Genomic DNA, 14,847 nt, shown 5'->3' on the forward strand with positions numbered 1-14,847 from the left:
TTTATAAGAATTAAAATAAAGATGTTAAACTACTGGAAATAAGGAACTCTCACAGAAAGGTTGTCATTAGCTTTGTGAGGTCTGATGGTAGCAGTCATATAAGGTTTGCAGTTATTTACAGAATGCGTAGGCATATAGTAGAGCTGGCCAGAAAAACAACAATTCCCCATGCTGAAAACTTTGGAAATTTTGGAGTCTTTTTTTGTTTTGAAAAAACTTATTTTCAAATGTTTTCAAAAAACTTTTGAAAAGTTTTTCAGAACTTTTCTGAAAGAAATGAGTTTTCGAAAGACCCACCTCAGTGGAATTAGCAGCTCAACGGCCAGGACTGCTTGTGTGGGTGAGGGAGCAGAGGAGCCTGTTCCCTTCCAGGTCTCCCACATTGCAACCTCAATCATCAGGCTCGGGGGTCGATCTCTTGTTCCTATTCTGAACTAGAAATTCTATCCTGGACCCCAGAAACTTCCCTAATAATATTTTCATTAAGAATGATGTTTACCACAAATTATTTCAGCTTTGATGACAGAACATTGCAATGGAAAATTGTAGAATCGTAGAATCCTATAATAATAAACATTGGAAGGGACCTCTCAGTTGTCTTGAGTCCAGCTCCCCAGCTCAAAGCAGGGCCAGCAAGGATCAGGTTGCTTTTTCATCCAGCTTGCTTGTGTGTGCATGTGTGTACCTTACAAACCCATCTTATAAGTACTTATATCCTACTGTATCTGTTTTTGATGCTGTGTTTCTGGAGATTAGATTTTTAGAATAAGTCCAGATTCTGTCATTTGTAAGCAGCAATTCTTGATCAGCACCTGTCCTAAGCAGGAATGAAGGCAGCTGCTTTCGAAATTCATATCCACCAAACCAGACTCTTACTTACACTCTGTGTGGTTCATTCCTTTAATTTCAAGACCATTTTCCTTTGTGACAGTGGGCTGACGGGGCTTAAATATATTCCCTAAGTAATAAAATAATGCTATAACTAAGGCCTTAAATTGACTGCGCTTAGATGGAAGCCTGTTCCTTGCACAGGGAGGGCCCCCTGAATTCTGCAGGCCTGCGCGTTCTGCTGCGCTCTTTTAGAGACAGGATTTTGAAGTAGATGGAGCAGTCATCTAATCTGATGCGGCGGCTCCTACATTTTTATCGTTGAAATGCTTTACTTACATGAATTAAGTCTGAAAACACTCTAGTGACGTTACTCATTGTTGTGATTCCCATTTTAGAGACCCTGTGTCTAATTCTTAATTATACTCATTCTTCCTTATGCTGGCAAGGTTCCAGACCTGTGAAAGGGTCTCCCTACTCAGGGAGATGGATTGCAGAAATGGCGAGGGCGAAATGAGAGTTCATTGCCCCATAGCAATTCTCTGTTTCTCTAAGGTCAGAGAGCAATATTGGAAGAAGAGTATAAAAGAGTGTCTGTTTGATTTGTACTAAGGGTTACAGAGGAGTTTGCATAGCTCAAGCCTGAAAAAGGTGTTACGTTGGCCGTAATGAAATTATTGAGTTTTTTGACACTTCCTTCAGTGTGACCATGATCTCATCAAAGGAAGTGAAAGCTGCTTCTGTTGCTCCTTCTTTTCCTTTTATCAGAGTACATTATCAGGGTCTCAGAGTACTGACCCCCCCCCCCAAAACAAAATCGGAGACAGTAAAGTTGAGGAAGGGAGAAGGAAATTAAGAGACTTGCCCAAGAACAAACAGCAAATTATTATAAAAGAAGGCATTATATATTGAGACCAGGAGGATCTTCTGTCTTTCTGTGTTATAAAATGAGCAGCAAAATGTATTGCAAGATAATTCGGAGCAAGCAGTTGGGAAAAAGGCAGTGATGCTGTGCTCCTGATTCCCTGAGCCAGTGTTGTCATGACTTCAGGAGTTCCTCACCTTGCAAGGTACAGTTGTGCCTGTGAAAGGGAAGAGGAGAGAGTGGAGGTAGAAATCAGCCCTATCCGTGTTGTCTTGCCTCACTGCTTCACCCAGCCAAAGGCTGTGATGGGCAATCATATCTGCTGCAGAAAGCAGACAAAACTCTACGCCCTTTTCTGGCTCTTTGGCTTCCCACTCTATTCATTTCCAAGGCAAGTCTAAGAAAGAAAGGGGTATATGCAGAGGGAGGGGCCTTGCCGTGGTCCCTTGTGGCTTGGAATAGGCTGCCAAAACTGCAGAAGAGCAGAGGAAATCTTGGGAAGAGGAGTGTGGGGGAACTTCCACAAGGACAAACAGGCAGGAGTGAGAGGGCTGGGCAAAACCAGTAGAGAGGAAGTGCTGGATAGTTTTAGACAAAACAAATTGGTGGACAGAGAAGCCAGAGCTTCTCAGTGGGGGACAGCATTCACTCTATTAAAGGTGAGGTTGTTGGGAACGGGAATTTCATACGCTCATACTGGGGAAGAGCAAGGAAAGTTAAAAAGTAAGCTAGACCAATGTAATTTTAGAAAAAATCTCATGATTTTGGTGCGAATCTCACAGTTTTGGCATTACTGAGGCTGTACAGCTACCAAAACTGTTCTTCTTGCAACGATTTGGTCCTGAATGAGGAATGCTAAAATAATTAAAATTTGTACTCAGCACAGAACTTAGGAAAGAGCCTACAGAAATAAGATCTCTTTATTATAAGAAAGACTGTGGAGGCGGAGGCACAATGCACGCCACCTGCAACGCAGCAAGTCAGATTTGTGAATGTGTGAGAAAACCAAAGTTTGCAGGAGGGACATAGAGCATGTTTCATGTGGGCACTCAGAACAAAAGTGGGGCAGGCGCCCGCTTTAAAGTTCTTTAGATCAAAATTCTAATTGTCTTCCCATGCAAAGATAAGGGAAAATTAAGCCTCCTGACGCCCTGAGTTATTTACACTTTCTCTCAAGAATCATAGAATAGAATAGAATACAACAGAACAGAACAGAACAGAACTGATCCGAACCAGCGCAGTTGAAGCCATTTGAATTTTGGACCAGAAATGCGGTCTGTTGTACTGGTAAGAACAGTACGGATCATGATGGAAGGAAGAGAATGAGGTAGAGAGTTTGTTTTTCATTCCTTAAAAGTCTTCTGGGGCATTCGCAATAAGCATCTATATAAATATATAGAAAATGTGTGTCTGCCTCCAAAAGTCAGCTCCTTATTTGTCTGCTTTTTAATCTGTGTGCATTGATCAGATGTCCTTACTTCCATTATGAAAATGCATGTGTCACTTTTTGACCCGATGCAGCTGAAGAAGAGAGGTAGAAATCTTGTCCTCCTTGTGTCTTCTCAACCAGATGTTTTACAGAGTTCCCCTAGGTTGCACTGTTGCTTTTCCAGTGAAGGCAGGGGGATTACACTGGTGTCTGTGAGAGCGCAGCTCACTTTTCAGCATCTTATGGCTGGTGGTAGTGTGCAAAAAAAGAATAAAAATGTCTCTCTCAGCCCAGGTTGCAATGTTTTTGTTTGGAACAAAAGAGAGGCTCTTCCACAGAAAAATCAGACGTTGCTTTGGATTGTCTAAGAGAGAAAAAGTATGGAGCTTCTGTGATATTCCCATTTACATTTTCCTGTTCTCAGGAAATCACTGAAAGGAAAAGCTTTGGGAGCTGCACAGTGTCAGGTGTTCTAGGAATCAATCCTGGATTTTAGGTATAGTTCTAATATATATGGGTGCTAGTTTTGATAGTCAGTGCAAGAAGGAACAAAGTTGTTTGTTTTTCCCAGGAAAATCAAGTTGCGTGTAGGACAGGAAGGAATTAGGTTAGGTGCAAAGCATGGCAACTTTTTCCCTCAGCATCTACTGAGCAGAGTGGTGAAAGTTAGAAATGACTGCGTGTCCAAAAAAGCCTTCCCATAAGCAAGGAGTAGATTTATGTAATATGTGGACTTTCAGGTCTTTTCTTCCAATTTCTTGTGTTTACAATGATATCTGTATATACAGCCTCTCCAACATGCTGTGCTGGTTTACATCTCTGGTTAGAAATCACAGACTCACAGCCCTATATGAAGAACAGCCAATAAATCTAAAGGAATATTTTTATATAACTTATCCCGAGATCACATAGTTATGCCATTTTTTCAGGTAGACAGAGCTCTTAACTCTCCTTCCTTGCAAAGCACTTCATTCTGTATAGAACCAAATTCTTCCCTGTGCCACCCAGATCTGTTGATTTCCCATTAATGTCAGCTCATGTCAGCAGTACTGAATGTTACAAGTTGCACTGGAGAATATTTTATATACATTAAAGGAACAAGCACTGTGTCATTTCCAGGTCCTTCCCAGTCTGCCGTTGTTTTGTGTCCTCCTTTTGGCGGATGTTATGTAATACATGTAAAAGTCAGAAAGTGAGGAGCTGTTCTGGTGGCTTTTCCTTTCATAAATCCTGCCATTTGCCTGTGGCAAATCCATTTACACTTCTCATATTTAAACATCTATTTCAGTTCTATAGCCATGTTCCTACAAGGTGGGTATCATGCATGAGAGCTTGAAAGCTTGCAGCAGCACAGCACCTTCTCTGTAGGAAAGAGCAAACTTTGCTTAACTGATCAGACTGAGCTTTCAGTTCTCGCTGCTTTGGCCAAACCTCCCCGGTACTCAACAGTGATTTACATGAAGGAAGAAAGAGCAAGGGGGTGTGATACAAAGAAAGAGATAATCATCCTGTATCTAAATTAAAAGCTGTGATACAATCTCAGGAGGGGACGATATCGTGCAGTTCTGGATCTGCTCTTGGCCTTTTGCGTTTAGACTCCAGGTCTGCCCTTGGTTGATGTTCTGATAGCAATCAGGAGGTCTTTGACTTGTGTAGCTTCTAGTAGAAAGGGACCTATTGAGAGCAGGGCTTAGCAGTAGTACTTTCTACATGAAGCACTATAGGGGATTTGGGGATCACCATATTAGGAACATACGCTAGTAAAATGTGTGCCACATAGTAAAAACTCACCTGGGTGAAATGCTGCTCCTTCTAATATCAATGGAAATTTCCTTTTGACCAGGGGTTGCTATGGCAGCAAGCACTGGAAATGAGAACAAGGACATTTTGATATGTCTACACTGTGGATTGCAAATTATAATACCCGAGTTAGTTTTAAACAGTCTTGCGAGAAGTGGTCTGGTTAAGGCAGTCTGGAACACCATGTGGCCTAATTTATCATGCTGAGCAGCTTTCTGTGGCGTACATAGACCATCTTTCCTGTGCTCTCTGTGTCCATGCCTGGAGGCAGAAGAGAGGTGAGGAGGCATTCAAGGTGCTGCTCATTTAGATGCACTGGGATGAGGAACAGGCTGGGACGAGGAGTAGTGTAGGGAAGAAGAGAGAGTATGAGAGAGAGCAGGCTAGAAAACAGGAGGAACCAAAGTCCGTGGATTAGACTGAAAGGAGGGGATGGAAGCAAAAAGGACAGTGACAGAAGAGATAGAGATTCTTGACCTAGGGACCAAAGGGTCCCTTCCCATGGCAGCGCGCTTTCCAGTGGTCCCTGGAACTGAGTCTAAGCTTCTTGCGTCTCGGCATTTCCACTGTCAGGAACTTACTGTCAAAACCGTGACGTGTCTTCCTCACCCTCTTCCAGTGGTTGGCCACTTTGTGAACACCATCTTTCCACTGCTACCAATGACACTGTCTGCTGAATCAATAAAGTTCAGTGTTATGTTATTCTGTATTATAGCCGCAAAGGTTCTAACACTCTTCAGCATCAGTAGTTCCATGTAGCGGCATTCGATGTTTTAGTTTGCTTAAAAAATAACCTAAGAAATTATATTGAAAGTGCATTACAGTAATGTTAATGTTACTAAGTCAAGCACTTAAAAGTTAGGAAATGCCACAGTTAATGTTGCCTGTGCAACCTTACTGAGGGCCCCTTGTACTGTTATCACAGCCTGTAATTATATGACTGCGCACTATTTCTGCCACTGAACCCCGGCATCAAGTGGTCAGGGCCTCTGTATGTTTCATTAGAAACACAGCCCAGAGCTATTTTGCACCCGACTGGATTATTAGTTTGGTGCTGACCCAGAGAAGAGAAAACTACTTGTCTGTGTCACAGTGATCTACAAAATCTCCTCGTCTGAAAAGAAGTTGAGGCCTTTGACTGCACTGTGTTTCTCTGAAATTTCCCTTTTCATTTCCTTAGTAGTGCCTTCCTTCCCATAACACTAAAGCTAAAGGACTGCACATTTTCCAAAGGGGAAAGCCATTCATATTTTGGGGAGGCTGAGGAGAGAACTTATAAATAGCATTTAACAGACCTCATTAAGTCTAGTGTCCCATTTGCGTCTAATGCATCCCTCTCCTGTCGAACCTGGTTAGTTCCTTCTCTAATCTGTGCTGCGTAAATGGACACCAACTGACTGGTAGGCAGATGGGATGGAGTCACCCAAGATATTGCATTTTAAAATGTGGAAAATGGCAAGAACCCACCTTTTCCTGTAGCAGAGGGTGATAGAATTTGTAGTATCGATACCTCCTGTCAGCTCTCTGTTAACCATGAAACACATAAAGACTGATGCTAGCTTTGCCTGGAGATGTGCATAGAAAAGATAATGAAATTAATGCAGAGAGGTTGCTACTGCTTCTGTTTGTTTTTGTTTTTCTTCTTTTTTTAAGCGTTTGTGCCCGAAGTGCAAAGTGAGAGGGGAATCCCAGTTTGCTCTTGAAGACCAACAACCAGCTGAGTTTTAAATTGCTTCTCTACTTTCTTCTCGCACTTTAAAACCCTCGTAGGTTAGCCATACCCATTTAAAGATCATATACAGCAGAACACGTGCAGCAGACACTAGCCCTAACCCTCTTTAAAATACAGAGAATATATTTGAAATACAGAGCAGATACCATGCCTCCCACGATCAGCCTGTTCCCCCCCCGCCCCTTGCTGTCCTTCGCTAGGGAGGGGGCCGAGGGGCCACGTGTGTCCCGAAGCCGAAAGCCCATCCCCACCGTTTGACCAGGGAAAGCTCTGCAGGGAGCGTGTCCTGAGGGTCAGACCTGCCGCGCAGCCTCTCCGTAACCGCGGGTCCGTTACCTGCTTCCTTTTTCCTAAAGGGAGAGGGGGCCTCTTTCACACCCTTTGCGAAGCAGACTTTTCAGAAGTGTCATAAATATCTCCTTTGCCTGCCATGCAGCGCTTGTGCTGCGCTGTTTATCGCCTGCATTAATCCATTTGAACTGCGCTTCAGATTGCAAGCTGGGGTAGAACGAATAGATTGCTTTGGCACCTATTTTTAGTTATAACTTTTTTCCCCCCCGTGCCTTGGACTTGTCTATCCCAATACCTGGCACGGCCTTTCCTACAGCATCTCGATACGTATCCAGTGGATACCAGTGGTATCCAGTGGTTTGCCTGTGTCGTATGTAGACGTCCATACCAAAGATACACTCTCGGAGCTTGCCCAGCTCCAGAGTCATAAAATCCCACTGATCCATCAGGCAAATTCAGCTGACTGGCATCACAGTCTTGCTTTAAACCAACAGAAGTCGTCACAAAACCTTAACTCCCTTTCCCGTCCTGCAGGACGGGTAGCATGTGGAGGCTCCAGGACCGTGTTTGTGTTTATTTCAGTGCAGCCTTCTGCGGTGTGTAAAAAAGAGGGGGGAAGGAATCTCCCCGCTTTTTGGAGAGGGCCTCTGTATAATGCCATTTGAATTTGTACTTTTTGTTTGGCGCTAAGTTTTAATAGTTATCCTTTGAGGATTTTCTAGGCTGGCTTATCTGAATACACCAACAGTCTTTTTTGTAATATTCGCATTTCCCCTTTGGTTCAGCCGAGCCCACTGACAGATCATTCAAATTCAATTGTTTTATGTCTAAGCCGAACAGCTAATTAAAGTAGGGATGATTAACCTGACTGGCAGTGTCGCTCTCTCTCTCCCGCTCTCTCACTTGCTCGCTCGCTCGCTCTCCCTCCCTCCCTCCTGTTCCAATCAGTCTTTTTCTCACACTCACTCTCTCTCTCTCCCTCTCTCTCTCTCTCTCTCTCTCTCTGTCTTTTGCTCTACTGTTTTTTTTTCCTCTCTCCTAAACGTGGTCTGCTTGCTGATGGCAGAATGGCACTCGGAGATTTGTGCATTGTGTCTGGTTTCCTACGGGCAGGCTGACCCAGTGCCTCTAGGGACTTATCAATAGACCACTCAGAAGAGACAGAGACAGGAGAAAGGAGGAGGGGTGGGGGGGTGGGGGGGAAGAGAGAAAGAGAGAGAGAAAGAGAGAGAGAGAGAGAGAGAGAGAGAGAGAGAGAATCAATATCAAGAATAGAAGGAGCTCCGAAGCCATTTTTTTTTTTTTAAAGAAGTATCAGGACTTGGGAAGAGGGTGACAAAGAAGGTTTTTCAAAGAGGCAGTGGAGGAGGTTCTAATAAATTTGGAAGGAAACAGTTCCCTGTCTTGGGAAAAAAGGAGAACTCCTGGCTGATTAGCATTCACACCAGGTATGAGATGTTCCCTACCCCTTATCACTGTCGCAACCGAGATGGAAAAAGCTTTTTTTTTCCCCCCCCTCCTTTTTTCTTTTTTCCCTTTCCCCCCCCCCCCTCCTCTTTAAGGAGGACGGAGCGAGCCTTTATTTTGGTGCGTTTGTTGCCGGTTGCAGGGGGAGAGGAGCCGTGGGCATTCGTGCGATGGGAGCAGGAAGAATGGAAGCAGGGCAGCGGGGAGGGGGCGGCGGGAGAGGAGCCTGGAGTGGGTTACTGGGTCTCCGCTTTGTGCACCCCCGGGGGGGTTGCCCAAGTTCATTTCTAGCAGGTGGATGTAGACAGGGAGTTACTTAACGCTTGACCGCCAGTTTTGAAAAAAAAAAAAAAAAAAAAGACCTGCTTCCTATGTCTATTAAAGGAAGCTCCAATTTTTTCCCTCTCTCTCTCTCTCTCTCTCTCTCTCTCTCTCTCCCTCTCTCTCTCTCCTCTCTCTCTCTCCCTCTTTCCTCTCTTCCTAACCAGACAGCGGGAGGGTTTCTGGCTCCCAGCCAGCCCAAAAGCCTCTAAGTGTTTTGCACTTGTTTCAGGGAGCCCGGGGATTTTTTCAGCATTTTCACTAGAGAACAAAGAGTTCTTTACAAAGGAAGGGGGAGAGCGAGCTTAACGCCTGAGATATGTTTTTCTATTTTTATTAGGGATTTTTTTTCCCCTCCTAAAAAGAAAGAGACAGAAGCAAAGCACAGAATGTGTGGCAGCAACAAAATAGATTGAAAGGAAATTCAGTTCCCTTACCTCCAAATTATAATTTGGAATTAATAAGAACAGGAATGGAAGGGGAACGAGACCAAGTGAGTTTGATATGTCGTTCTTTTCTCCCTTTTTTTACTCTCTCTTTAAATCCAGTTGCTGTTTGGCCAACTTACCTACCTTCCCCCCCCCCCCCCTTTTTGGCATAAAAGTTATATTGTGAGCAGTTCTGTTTACTTAAAAAAATCAAACAGCGAATTCTTAATGGGGGAAAAAAAGAAGGAAGTGGGGTGGTTTCAATGAAAAATAAATAAATTAGTGGGAATAGAAATCTTTCACTTTCTGTCAGTTAGAAAAAAAGTTGGTAATGGCTTGTTGAAGCTAGGATCCTAAAATACAGATGGGGCACTAACGTCTGTGTCCACGGACCCAGCTTTTCCCTGACCATCTGTCTAAAAGTCACCTCTCATTGGCAGCTCAACTGATTAGTCGGAGCTCAGGGATTTTTTTGTTTGTTTGTTTGTTTGTTTGTTCCTCCTGTTAGATGGGACCCCCTCTCAAATGGCTACATTTCGCCTTCTGAGTTTAGTTCTCTAATAGAGCCCCAAATTGAGAATTTCACAGTGGACCTCCATGTACTGTAGATTTTTTGTTCTCCTGTATGTGTTTTTTATACCTACACTCTTTGTGTATTTGTATGCGTAAAAGGCATAGACCTCGTCACATGTAATATATCAAGAAAGAAGGCATCATATTTAAGGCGAGATTTAAATTGGAATTTTATTGCATATAGTATGTAACGTACATGCTATCATCTCCATAATGTCTCTGTACAATGGTTAGGATGTTTGAAAATATGGACCATTGCAAATTCAGTAGCTAAGGAAGTGCTTTATTTAGCCAAATTCTGCCTTCCTTCCTTTATTGATTTATATTTTCCTGGCTTTGACAAATTACCCGTCTAAAAACTGCATCATATATCAGTTTTACAGAAAACAAGCGAGGAAGCTGTATATTATATCCACCCCCCAAAAATCATAAGCATACAATATGAAGAGCTAGATCAAATTGTCACAGAGTTATAACTATTGTTTCTGGATGCAAAGCATTATTGCTACAATACCTTGATTTTTATATCCAAGCTGCAGGCTTCCCTCACAAGAGCTGGTCCGTTAGAGCTACATAGGTATAGCATATGTATCTATGGCACTGTTTTTAAGCAACATCTAGGTACTGCGTAAGTGTATATTGAGAATTAGTACATGCACATATTCTTACATGATAAAGGGGGAAAAATCCATCCTTTGGCTCTGGCTACACTGCTTTAGGAATACCAGTATACTGTAATGGCAAAAAGTCCTGGTGGACACAGCCTATCTGATGCAAAAGTGAAGTATAGCCGTCTGTGACAAGTGAAATGAGCTATGCCAGTTAAAAACATAGTTTGGGTTTTGTAGCAGTATCTACAAAAGGAGCTTTTACCCCTGGAGCTCTGCTAGCCGGGGCTCTTCCCTCTTGGAACCTGTGGTGGACACAGCTTTGTCAGCAGAAGTTAAGGGTATAGTTACAGCCTTAGGTCCAGGGCTTCAAGTCCAGAGTACCTTCCTTGCAGGTCACCGAGGCAGCCTGGATTTACATGGATATCAGTAATAGCAGTATCTGGTCAAAAGTACTTTGTGGACTCTACAGTTGAATGGAAAACACTTGCCAGGGAGAGATGGACCCCCCTAAAAGAGTTCATTATTCTGTTGAAGAACATTAGAAATGGATGAACTTGTGGCAAATAAGAATTCCTTTCTTTTATTTTAAATCCTCACTTTCCTCCTCCCTCTGGAGACTCTTTCCGACCGACTCCTGATGTTTTTCATGGTTTGAATGTTTTCTGTGACTTCTCTCTCTCGCGCTCGCGCTCTCGCTCTCTAAAAAGAAAAAAAATCACAGAAAAAGTAAACAAAAGAGCAGTGAAATGGGACTTGGCCTTTGAAGTTTTCCATAGGATAAGCAGTCTCATTTTTTTCCCTCCCTGAATCTTTTCCCTTCTCTTCCCCCCCCCCCCTTTTTAATATAACCACGCTTTGTGAGCATTTTGTGTCTGCAGCCTTGGAGATGGTGGCAGAAGGGGGAGGGCACGCAGAGCTGAAGTCTAGATTTAGCCCCCCCTCAATCTCAATGGGAAGGCATCTTCCAGCAGCCGCCTCTGCTTCCAGAAGTGCAGAGAAAGACGATAGCTGTCTTTTGGGGAGTCTTGGTGGACCTGACCTGAGAGTAACACATTCACGGTGCAGGAGAAAAGAGAGAGAGGGCAAAAAAAATAAAACGGGGGAAGAAAAGCTCTTTGAGCAGTAACACACTGGCTCTTTCTTCCTGCAGGCAATCCGCTCCAGCTCCTGGCGACGTGTCCTGCACTATCAGATATCATATGACTCTTTATTTGGACTCCCGTTAGCAGTATGGGCCTGTTAGGGCTCTGTTTGTTTTCTTTTCCCTTCATTTCCTTCTCCCCACTTCCCCCCCATTTTACGTATGCCTGTGCCTGGGCAAGCATAGCCCCTTTATAATCTCTGGTTTTGTCCTCAAGCTTTTTAGAAAAGAAAAAACTTAATTGTTTCCGAGGGCTGTTTCCAGTCCCTTGCCAAAATTGAAGTTCATTGTAGGGTAGAAAAAATAAATAGCACCTTTTAGTTTTGTTTCTCCCTTTTGCATCTTTGTTCTCTCTTACTGTCCCTTGTTGGTGTGTCCATGCATATTTGTCTGTGACCCTCTGCCTTTTCTGTCTTAGTTGGGGAAGCTGGGATACACCTGTATCAGTCTAAGCAAGCTGTCTATTGCAGCTCCTGCGCCATTTTTTCACTGTCGTAAACTTTTTATCTATTTATTTATTTAATTTGGGCAACTTCTAGTTACTGAGTTTGAGAGCCCTGCAGGTAATGATCTGTATGCTGGGGTTTTCTGTATTTGGATGAACAATGTGGAAGTTAAGGCTGTAAGAAAATTAAATACAGTGCTCCAGGAATACAGGATAGAATACGAGGTATAAATTAGACCTGGTATAAATTAGACCCGGTTTTTGTATGCCATCCATAAAAGTTTGCTATACCAGAATGCTGGTCACTAATAATAGGATAGAGAGAGTCAGGCAGGAGCTAGGAGTCTGGGGAACATGGCCAGGTAGACGAGCCTTATGGCAGCGATATTTATGATACTGCCTCACATTTTAGTTAAGTGAGATGACTTTTTTCCTACTTGTGCTGCTTAGAGCAATAAATTGTTTGGATAAACACTGATGCAAAAGTTTTTGCCTGAAAATGCAAACTCAATTCCGGAGAAAAAAAAGGATTACTATAAAATGTATTAAATTGCTGCAAGAAAAAAAGGCCTGGCTTTCCAAAACAGAGATGATCTTTTGTTTCGATACTTTCCTATGCAATGTTTTGATTTGATACTTTCCTATGCAATGTTTTCATTTCTCTTTTTGAACTAAGGTTTTAGCTGGACAAATGTCAGAATTGATTTTTAAAGGAAAGGGGGGACAAATCCTTAAAAGCGTGCCAAAATGAGAGGGTTTGGAGGGGGGAGTTTAGGTTGATCGGGAGGAGTTTCGAGTTTTTGATCTTTTGTTTGTTTCGTTTTTGGGTAACCTGAATTGTAATACACTTTGGCAAGCAAGCCCAAAAATTAGCTTTTCACACAACTTTGCTCACACTGTATTTATTGTTACATTTTTCTGAAACTCAGTGGGGCTTTCTTTTTTCTTTTCTTTTCTTTTCTTTTCTTTTCTTTTCTTTTCTTTTCTTTTCTTTTCTTTTCTTTTCTTTTCTTTTCTTTTCTTTTCTTTTCTTTTCTTTTCTTTTCTTTTCTTTTCTTTTCTTTTCTTTTCTTTTCTTTTCTTTTCTTTTCTTTTCTTTTCTTTTCTTTTCTTTTCTTTTCATCTGAATTTGGTGAGATTGTAAAAACCAAGGTCCGGACTGCTCTGTGGAGACACAAAGGAGTTACTGGCACTTGCTGTAGGAGGTCGCTGCTCTCGCTGGCCAGTCGTACTGCCCGCTTGCACTGTTCTCCAGCTGGCTCCGGATGGGCCGATTGCCACCCTCAAGTGGAAAGGACACACGTATTTTGCATATATGATTTCTATATAATATATTTACTGGTAAAGCCTGTTAGCATAGCTGAAGATATATGAACTTCAGCATTTCCTCTCCGGTGTATACTTAGGCCAGCTTACAAAAGCAGTCCTGTGTGTGAGACGGGTATAGGCTAGATACAGGATTTTTCGTTACCAATCCAGAAACAACTGTATTTAAGTCATACTGTAGGTGTGCTGAAGCACATCTAGGTCTCCCTGCTAGGTGGGGGTGTTTCTTTTTCCTTTCTTATCTAACTGGGACACCTTCCCACTGAAGCCTGAGAAAGGGTTAATTAAGAACAGAGCTAGAACATCAGGATTTAGGGTGATGCCTTTGAGTAAGTGTTGGAAAGCAGGTACAGAAATATGCGGTCTTGCACAGCAGCATGTATCTGTGTGACATGTAATGCGTACTCCCTGCGGTAGCGATGGTAGAGCAGAGTTGAGAGGGCTCCCGCAGTCTAAAACTTTATTTTTATATGCTTCCAGGTCTATCAGAAAATGACCAATGGGCTGAAATATCTCAGATCCGCTCGGAACGGCAGACCCTTACTTTTTGTTTAATTTTTGACAGTAATCTGAATGGGAATTAAGAGAATCTTTAACCACAGAAAATATTTTGAGGCTTCGTTCCTTTTCTTTCTTACTCTAGCAACTTGAAACCAGCTTTGTTTTAACACTTCGTGCTGAAGCACGTACGTGGTCCTGAGTAAGGAATTATGGGCTTTGTTGGAAGAAAATTTGGTTTTGAAATAAGTGTTATGATCATTTAAAAATTGTGTGCTGTTCGTGCACAGTACATTATGTTCCCTGTTACTCTACGCACACTCCGGTGTTCTGAACAGTCATAGCTGCAGATATTTATTTGTGAGATCATTCTCGTAGCCACCCGTGAGTTTAGTTGACTTGACAATCAGTAAACAGCTCAGCGGTAAGACTGAAGTTCGAGACCTTTATCAGTATGGTGTAGAAGGCTTCTTTCAAGGTTTTGGCCATTTCAGCAGAGATTGTTGCTCAGCATCTTTATTAGAAAAAAAAAATGCCTCCTTCTCAAACTTCTTTGACTTCATCTCTGCAGAGTAGATTATTCTATGTTGAAATTATTATAAACTCCAATGATGGTAACATATATATTTAGATGCCTCATGAAATAGACACAGTAAAGAGCTGAAGAAAATCGAAATCAAAGTGCTGCAGCTGATGTTTGAAAACCTGGCTCTGTGCCGGGCCGAGTAGGCCTGATTCGTTGCTACTGAAGTTTTGTTAGCATAACTTGGAATCGATGGAACTACACCAAAGTCGGGTTTTGGCTAGGTTTAATTTTGTGCTTAGATTCATCTGATTTTTTAAAAATGCTTGGAAGGGTGACAGCCAAGGGACAAAACAGCTTGTCTAACACATCTTGGTAGTGCACCAGTGTGGGGCTTGTAGACCTCAGCCTGGGTCACCACTGTCAAGAGAAATGTTTTCCTACAGCGTAATAAGTTGTCCTGCTGCTTTCGGATGTCAGCGATTCCCGGCTCAATTCTTGGTGAGAAGGTCTGCTCTCAGAAGAGGTTACTCTTTCATTTAACATTTCATTAGCGCATAAAACTCGTG

At 42.6% G+C, this 14,847-nt stretch overlaps 1 protein-coding gene across 31 annotated transcripts in view; it reads left to right on the forward strand.

Moving 5' to 3' along the window:
• Nucleotides 1-14,847, forward strand: part of ZBTB20 (zinc finger and BTB domain containing 20) — a 496,803-nt gene that overhangs the window by 395,765 nt on the left and 86,191 nt on the right. The window contains exon 1 of one of the 31 annotated variants that reach the window (XM_068959117.1): nucleotides 8,160-8,393. The exons of 29 other annotated variants lie outside the window; for them this stretch is intronic. The gene's annotated coding sequence lies outside the window, so the exon portion shown is untranslated. Of the gene's footprint in view, nucleotides 1-8,159; nucleotides 8,394-14,847 lie in introns of those variants that run through there. One more of the 31 variants, XM_068959108.1, reaches the window with a different exon arrangement.

This window comes from Struthio camelus, chromosome 1 (genome assembly GCF_040807025.1).
Source record: "Struthio camelus isolate bStrCam1 chromosome 1, bStrCam1.hap1, whole genome shotgun sequence".
Classification (NCBI taxonomy): Eukaryota; Metazoa; Chordata; class Aves; order Struthioniformes; family Struthionidae; genus Struthio; species Struthio camelus.